The sequence below is a fragment of the Electrona antarctica genome, assembly GCF_951216825.1.
Source record: "Electrona antarctica genome assembly, chromosome: 7".
Lineage (NCBI taxonomy): Eukaryota > Metazoa > Chordata > Actinopteri > Myctophiformes > Myctophidae > Electrona > Electrona antarctica.
In genome coordinates this window covers 48,114,262-48,123,582 of record NC_136812.1, presented here as the reverse complement: position 1 = coordinate 48,123,582, position 9,321 = coordinate 48,114,262, and the positions used below count along the sequence as shown (strand labels likewise).

Below are 9,321 nucleotides of genomic sequence, written 5' to 3'. Positions count from 1 at the left end.
GGAAAACATTCGAACATGCCGTTTCCCTGTGGGTGGTATGCGGTGGTGCGGTGGAGCTTCGTGCCCAGGCCCTCAGCAACGGCGGTCCACAGCTCAGACGTGAACTGGGAACCACGGTCACTGGACAGGTGAGACGAGCAACCTAGGTCTCGATGAAAGCCTGGGCAACATCAGCAGTCGTCGTCGAAGACAGTGGGACGGCCTCCGGCCAGCGGTTTGTCCTGTCCACCAGGTGAGAAGGTGGGTGAAGCCATGGGAAGGAGGCAGAGGGCTCATCAGGTCCACGTTGACGTGGTCGAAACGCCGTCCTGGCACCAGGAATGGCGTCAGAGGGGGGGCTTTAGTGTGGCGGTGCACTTTGGAGCGTTGGCACGTCACGCAGGTGGTCACCCAGTCCCGTACATCCTTTTTGAGGCCATGCCAGACAAACTTGGCTGCTACCAGTTTTTGTGATGGCTTCCTGCCCAGGTGAGAGAGCCCATGGACAGCGTCAAAAACGCGCCGACGCCACCCACAGGGCACGGCAGGCCTGGGCTGACCCAGCGAGACGTCGCACAGGAGCATGGAATCGACGTCGGTGGAGTGCTGTACCTTGCGCTCGCTGGGACGCAGCTGTCGGCTGAAGAAAGCGCGTGCCTGCCAGCGCCATCCACCCACTGCTCGTGCACTGCACCAACGGCATAGTCAGTGGTGATGGAGCAACGGGTGCGCCAGCATGGTGACATAGAGCGTACTTGGCAGCCCTGAATGTGCTGTCCCTCTCCGAGGACCGGTCCACAGCGTGCTTGGGGGATTTGCGTCTAAGGGCCTCATACAGGGGTCGCATGAGGTGGGCTATACGTTACCATGTGATGAACTCTCGCTGTTACATCTGAAAAGGCAGGGTTACACGCACGCACGCACGCACGCACGCACGCACGCACGCACGCACGCACGCACGCACGCACGCACGCACGCACACACACACACAAAACTCTCTCATGTGAGAGTCAAGATGGCACAGCTATAGAGCACGAGTGGTGTCACTGTAAAATGGGCTTAGCAAGTCTAGCTGAACGTACGATAATAACAATAGAACAATATACATACATGTAGTAACTATCGACTGGGAAGATTTGATATGTATGCGCAAATTATACTTTGGGGCAGCTGCGGAAAAGGCCCGATGACCCCTAGTTCTTTTTTTTGGTCGCTGATCTCAAGGCTCTGGCTGGGAAAGGGTGCCAACCCATTTCAAAAGCATGTTGAAATCTTAAAGTCAATTGGGAAGCAGACAGGGAGCCAATGGAGCGAGGCTGCAGTGATATGGTCTCGCTTCTTTTTTTCCTGTGAGGAGACGGGTGGCGGTGTTCTGGATCGGCTGTGAGGAGACGGGTGGCGGTGTTCTGGATCGGCTGTGAGGAGACGGGTGGTGGTGTTCTGGATCGGCTGTGAGGAGACGGGTGGTGGTGTTCTGGATCGGCTGTGAGGAGACGGGTGGCGGTGTTCTGGATTGGCTGTGAGGAGACGGGTGGCGGTGTTCTGGATCAGCTGTGAGGAGACGGGTGGCGGTGTTCTGGATCGGCTGTGAGGAGACGGGTGGCGGTGTTCTGGATCAGCTGTGAGGAGACGGGTGGCGTGTTCTTGATCGGCTGCAAGAGCCAGTGGTGGAAAAACTACTCTACCCCAAACCCTAACCGTAACCGCAAGCACGATGCAACGCATGTCGGACCAAACGCACTGCCGTGGAAGTGAGCAGCAGTCGAGTGTCATAATCCCCCCAGCTTCCCTGGCAGATGCCGCCCCTCCCCCCGGCAGCGCCGCGGCTGTTACCGGCAGTTGCGACGTCTGGAGCGGCGGCTGCCGAACGGAACGGACCGACAGTGCCGCGGAACGAAGCTGTCACAATCCACCCACCTTCTCCGGCAGGTTCCGCCCCTCCCCCCGACAGCGCAGAGTCTCATTGCTGCTGCCGGAGAATGCACTCGCTGCTTATGCTCCATTGCAGGCATGCCGCCAAACGGATTTGGGATTACAGTTTACGGGTGCTTTTAAACTCTGCTATGCGCTTTCCCAAATGCGTATGGCCACAATAGCAATTTTGGGGAAAGCGTGCCAACACGCCCATGCAAATAATGGTGTCGTGTCAGCATAATGGATATAATAGCGGGTAACGCTGCACCAAGGTACCATTTAGGGATAACACAAGCTGCTATATCCGTAATTTGCGGGCATTGGCTGACTTGTGGGCATTGTCGCAGTACAGGTAAAAGCACTGACGGAAATAGAGCCCTTATAGTCATAAGGGCTATTTTTTTTTTTAAACTATTTCTACTATTTGTTTTATCTTTATCTTTTATCTTGTTTTATCTTGCAAATCAGATTACATTCATTATGATGAATTACCTTTTGATATTGATGAAATAAAATGGTTGAAATGCAATGCATTTGTAGCCTGTGACTTTATTATGGTCCGAAAGTAAATTACGATAGGTAAGAGATGTACACTAGTTGGCCCTTGGGTGTTTTCATGTTTTCTAATCTGGCCCCCATTGAAAACAGTTTGGACACCCCTGCCTTAGTGCCTCTGAGAAAAGATATAGCCCTCTTAGGCCTGATAGCTATTGTATATGGTACAGCTTGTCCTTGTAACATTCCTTGTGCTCATGGCAGAACGACTGTACCACACACAGGCTTGTCAAAGCATGTGGTTCTCAACCTGCAAGTTGAACCAAATTGACCCTTATGGGTCCATTTGTACACTCGGGGGTCCTTTCAAATAAAACATTTGAGAACCACTAGTAGCCTACTACTTGGCCTCCTAATGTGCAATAGTGTCATGGTAAAGAGTACGTGTCATATTCTGACATTCAAAACAATAACATTATAAAGTGTGTGTGCCTGGGCGGCTAGTATAGCGGTCCGGGCACTAAAGGCTGCTAAGGCAGCCTGTCACCATACTGTACACTGTCCAATAAAGGCAGAAAAAGCCCAAAAATATATCTTAAAAAATAAAAAATAAAGTGTGTAAAAATAAAATAAAAAATGCCACAGACAAGACCAAGTCTTTGCCACAGACACGTTTGTGTACGGCAGTGATGGACAAAGTACGGTACTCGCATTGTTTACTCAAGTAAAAGTAGCAATACTGCAATGTAGATACTACAAGTAGAAGTACTGCATTCAAAATGTACTGTAGTAAAAGTACAAATGTACTGTACGGTATTTGGAACCATATAATTCAACATATCTCCTTTTTTTCTTTTTAAAGATTTGTTTTTGGCTTTTCTGCCTTTATTGATATAGTATCAAGTGAAGATAGACAGGAAAGAGAGAGAGAGAGAAGGGGAGAGACACGCAACAAAGGTTGTCATGACTCGAACACGCAACGCGATAGGCCCTATCTCTTATTCTTGGACAAATGTGCACCGTGTGAAGCCTATAGGTCTGGCCTGTCTGGCCTATTTATACAAGCCAAGTGTATCCCAAGGCCTGTTCTTAACTGTATTCAAAAGCTAGGTGAAGTGCCACCAAGATTACAATTATTGTGTTATATGGTTCCTGCAGGACTGTCCTGACTTGTTCCTGGGGTAATCTGTAAAAGGGGTTTTGTTGATGGGCCAGGAGCAAATTGTTGATCAAATTGCCTTCAGAGAGGCATTGAACACGCCTCTCTTCTTCACCTCTATGCCTGTAAACTGCCACTACGTTATGATAATTCAGTTGGTCCGGTCATTATACGTGTGGATGGTCATTTTGGGGCCCACTGCCACTTGCTGGCAGCGGAAGCCTTGTACTCTGTCTGCTAATAAATGACCATCTGAGCCTGAGGAAACATCAAGCAGCTGTCTGCTGTCTCAACTTTCTCTCGGTTTTTGTCAAGTCTCGGTACAAGGACTCGGGGGTGTCCAATATTTACCACAGTATCAAAAGTAAAAGTACTCATTATTCAGAATGTCCTGTTTTACAAGTTTTCAAATGTGAAAAAATGTCAAAGTGGTTTGAAAATAGCAGATCTACAAGTTCACAATGTGTCGCATCGCAACGCATTGTGAGTTTATAGATCTGCTATTTCCAAATGGGCGAAATGTATATAGGACTGAAGTGAAGTAACTAGTAACTAAAGTTGTCAAATAATTATAGTGGTGTGAAAGTATACAATATTTAATTGCCTCTGAAATGTAGTGGAGTAGAAGTTAAAGTACAGAAAATTGCACTTACTCAAGTAAAGTACTTAAGTGGTACTTAAGTAAATGTACTTAGTTACTTTCCGCCACTGGTGTACGGAGGTATTGATGACCTCACCTGCCCGAGGTCTAGGTTTATACTTGCTATTCTATTGATTGAAGCACATCTCATCGACATTGGAGAACATCACGTTTTCTATATCAAACCTTGTATTTACTTTTGTATCTGTTATGACTCACATACCCGTGACCATAGCATCATGGCAAGGTCACATTGTTGTTTTGTTGAGCGTTTATAAGTCCAACTCCTTATTCTCTTGCCAGGATCTGATTTAGATTCATCTCAGAAGCAACAAGCCAACAGGACAACATTTTTGAAACGGTGAGCCCATTTTCTGTGTAGTTCTGACCCATTTAGTACATTTATTCAACTACTGTACTGTACTAGAGTTCAATGTTGAGATATTTTTACTTAAATTGAGTATTTCACTACATCTCGGAGGAAAATATTGTACTTTTACTCTACTTTACAATACTATTTGAAAACTTTAATTACTATAGTTACTTTGTAGATTTAGATTTTATTATTTTAACCACTAAAGCTCAATGTATTTTGGCTATTTTCAAAAGATTTTGAAAACTTGAAATGGGACATTCTGCCTAATGAGTACTTTAAGTACATTTTAATGCCAATACCTTTGTACTTTTACTCAAGTAGTTTTAATACCAGACTTTACACATGTGAGTACTTTTTCCAACACTGAAACTAGTTGATTGTAGTTTGGCATAGAGAACACTATACTACTACTACTACAATCAAACGACATGACGGAATCAAAACAGTTTTCTGTAGATTTTCAAACATAAACGTAATTGTTTTTTGTAGTATTGTTGTTATGAAATACAATGTTCTTATTATTATTTTATTTGACTATTATTACTGTTACTAGATGAAGCTGTGTTTCCTGATCTCCATCTCCATACTGGCTGTCCTGTCTCTGAGCCACTGTGCAGGTATGTACAGAGGCATTCACAGTGGTGGAAAGTTACTAAGTACTTTTACTTAAGTACTGTATACTTAAGTACAATTTTGAGGTATTTGTACTTTACTTGAGTATTTCCAATTTCCAATACTTTTACTTCTACTCCACTACATCTCAGAGCCAAAATGTGTACTTTTACTCCACTACAATCATTTGAAAACTTGAGTTACTTTGGCGATTTTAATTTTGATTAGAAAACATACATTAACCACTTCAACCCTATACATTTCGGCCATTTAAAAATAGCCGATCTACAAGCTCACAATGCGTCGCAAACTCGCAACGCGACTCATTGTGAGCTTGTAGATCCACTATTTTCAATAGATTTTGTACACATTTTGAACTTGTGAAATGGCACATTCTGCACAATGAGTACTTTTACTTTTAGTAGTCCTACTTTAAGTACAATTTGATGCAGATACTTTTGTACTTTTACTCAAGTACATTTTCAATTCCTTACTTTTACTTGTAACGAAGTAGTTCTAAATTGCAGTATTGGTACTTTTACTTAAGTAAAAAAATTGAGTACTTTTTTCACCACTGGGCATTCAGTAGGCTTGATTTGCATTGGTTAAAATACGTGTTATAAAGCTCTATATTGTGATAGTCATTTATATAGCGTGTTTGTTCAGTACCATGCTCTCCAGCTTTCTTATTAAGATGAAAAGTCTGGATACAATTTTATCCAATCAGGATAGAGAACACAGTCAGGATACAGATTAAACAAGTGGAATTGTAAGTGATGACACAAAGAAATAAGCGGAGAAAATTCAAACTGCACACTATTAAAAAAAAGCTGATTAATGGCTACTCTCTCCTGATTGGCTGAAATTGTGTCACCTACCTGAAAATGTATTTTCGGTTTATTGCGACCGGAGGTCACATTTACTAGTATGAAATCCTGCATCTCGCGTCCGTCCGTCCGTCCGTCCGTCCGTCCATATATGGTTGCCAATCCATCATGCCTCGTGACATCTCGTGACATCATGGAGACCCTTAGATCTCCATGTGGATCTGACCTCGTGACATCACGTGACATCATTGAGACCCTTAACGCCTCCATACATGGTCACGCCTCGTGACACGTCACGCCATCATATATGGCCAGCAACTCTTGTGATCTGACCTCAACAAACCCTGTACACTCAAGACACGCTCCATATATGACCAGTACAGAATATATTCCATATGCTGATCTGACCCCCCCATGCCAAAGTGCCAGCGCTCGCCCAGCAGTCTCCTATCTGCCGTCACCCGGGCGAGGTCGCTTCTCGCCCTCAGGGCGTCTTAATGGTTAAAGAGCTGGAGAGACAAGGAGACCCCTGTGACTGAACAAACACTTTATAGCAATGATTACTATTATTGTGATTCAAACTTTTAACAAAAAAAATATATATATATATTCTCAACTGTACTTCTGCTTCTGCACAGTATCCAACCAATCATGCACCCAATACAATGTCTCTTTGCTGTGGTCTGTGGATTTTTCACAGTTAACAAATACTTTTTTGATTGATTGAAGAATTTATTAACAGATTGGAGAAAAACCAAAAACAGGAAATCATCAGGAGTTATAAAGGGGAACCCCCCCCCCAAAAAAAACAACAACAACAACATAGGCCTATACAGTGAGGTGAAAAACGGTGGGTGGGGGATTCAGATTTTACAGGGGCCAGTTTCGAATTGCAGCTGTCCGTAAGTGCCTTTTGAGAGCGGTTTTGAAGGAGTCAAGGGATTTGCATGTCTTAATGACTGTTGGTCTGGCGTTCCACATTTTGGTGGCATATAGGAGCGAAATTAATTTAGTCCCTTGTTTGTGCCGAATCTGGGTTGCACATGGTTTATTGAGCTCCCTCTGGTGTTGTGGGTGTGGACTTCGTTGACATTAAGGAAGTATTTAGACAGGTACATGGGTATCTTAGTGAAGTATTTAGACAGGTACATGGGTATCTTAGTGAAGTATTTAGACAGGTACATGGGTATATTGGTGGTGTAGCGAATCTTGTGGATCAGACCCATTGCTAGATGCTGTACTCTGTCGACAACCCTAAGCCATTCCAGTCTGTCAAAATGGGGGCAGGGGTGAGGTGGGTTCGGGGAGTGAGGCCAAGTAGTAACCTGACCAGTTTGTTTTGGGAAGTCTGGAGCCTTGTTTTAAGGGCCTTTGAGGTTAACCTTTATTATTTTACTTTCAAAGGTGCTGTGTTGCCGATATGGACCCAAATAGAGGTAACGTGAACCCATAGTGAAAGATAACAGAAGACTATAGAGCAGTCTTAACCCGACGAATTAGAAAGAAGAAAAAAGGGGCAGGGTACAACACTTTTTTTGTTGTTTTTCTTCTTTCTAATTATTTGTTCGGCCCAAAACATTGTGTTTATTGTCATGAGTTGTCACCATCCCAGTTGGCTTTGTCCGAGGCCTTTAAAGGTCTTAAAGTGATAGTTCACAATTTTTAAACTTAAGCTGTATGAAATACTTACCATTAATATAGTGGTTGCAACTGTATTAATTGATTGCCCGAGTCCTGTGCTGGGAGTTCTGCTCTGGTTTTGGTGAATATTAAGTAGTTCCGGTCATTTTGTGGGGGGCACTGGGACCACGCATTGAAAGTAAATTAATCCACAAAACTACCATCATTTGTATTGTTGACCTATTTCTAAAATAAAAAAAACTTTCGTTCAACTTTGACCCCTCTATCACATGGAACAATTTTTTGGGCGTAGTGATATGGACACAAAAAACCTAGTTCTGTATAGAGGGGTAAAAAATTACCGAAAGTTGCACTATATGGTATAAATAGGTCAACAATACAAATTATGCTAGTTTTGTGAATTAATTTACTTTTACTGCGTGGCCCTCTGTGTCAACCACAAAATGACCGCAATTACTTAATATTTCACCAAGCAGAACTGCTCTGGTTTTGTGGAGCGACGGGACTAGGGCAAAACTAGGGCAATCAATTAATACAGTTGCAACCACTGTATTAATGGAAAGTATTTCATACAGCTTAAGTAAAAAAATTCCGACTTTTTGAAACGTCTATGGGAAATATCAATGGGAAATTCTCTTCCGGGCCGCTGAAAGGGGGCGGGACTGCGATGCTCTATTTACTGTATTTATAACACTACAAGTGAAATGCATAGTCAACTTGCACATACATGTATACTTCTCTTGCACATACATACAGTATTGGTAATTCACTTGCAGTTGCACATATATGCATACTTCACTTGCACATACATACATACATACTTAATTTGCACATACATAAATACTTCATTTGTGCATAATCTTAGCCCCGCCCCCTCTTCTGATTGGTCAATATGTTATAGTTTCTATCATTTGCCATAACCTTTGAACAGTTTGCGTCATGAGTCACCTCACTGGACTCAGTTGAAAATCCTTGTCATTCAGTACAGTTACTTAGCTCTGCTAGCTCCCAGTTCTGATTATTTGATATTTGCCTGTAACTTGCACGCGTGAGGTCATCGTTGCTTGCAGCTTTAATAATCATTACGATTTCAATAGGGCTTCGCACTACTGTGCCGTGCTCGGGCCCTAATAAAAACTTCAGAACCCAAAAGGGACTTGTAAATTCAGTTTGAGTCTAGGCTAAAAATAACAAACATTCTCTTACAAGGGAGATAATTATCCAAAGAGACAAGGGAAAGCATCCTGCAGCTCAGCGCTACTAACACCACAAACACACCACCCAACTGACTTCAGTACCACACAGTGAACTGACACAGCAACACAACACAACTAACTGACTTCAGTACCACACAGTGAACTGACACAGCAACACAACACAACTAACTGACTTCAGTACCACACAGTGAACTGACACAGCAACACAACAAAACTAACTGACTTCAGTACCACACAGTGAACTGACACAGCAACACAACACAACTAACTGACTTCAGTACCACACAGTGAACTGACACAGCAACACAACACAACTAACTGACTTCAGTACCACACAGTGAACTGACACAGCAACACAACACAACTAACTGACTTCAGTACCACACAGTGAACTGACACAGCAACACAACACAACTAACTGACTTCAGTACCACACAGTGAACTGACACAGCAACACAACT

The 9,321-nt window shown here is 43.4% G+C and overlaps 1 long non-coding RNA gene across 1 annotated transcript in view; it reads left to right on the top strand.

Moving 5' to 3' along the window:
• The first annotated feature begins 4,497 nt into the window (after window positions 1–4,497).
• Window positions 4,498–9,321, top strand: part of LOC306926003 — a 7,030-nt gene continuing 2,206 nt past the window's right edge. The window contains exons 1-3 of the long non-coding RNA XR_013790336.1: window positions 4,498–4,548; window positions 5,117–5,180; window positions 7,407–7,438. This is a non-coding gene — a long non-coding RNA (uncharacterized lncRNA). The remainder of the gene's footprint in view (window positions 4,549–5,116; window positions 5,181–7,406; window positions 7,439–9,321) is intronic.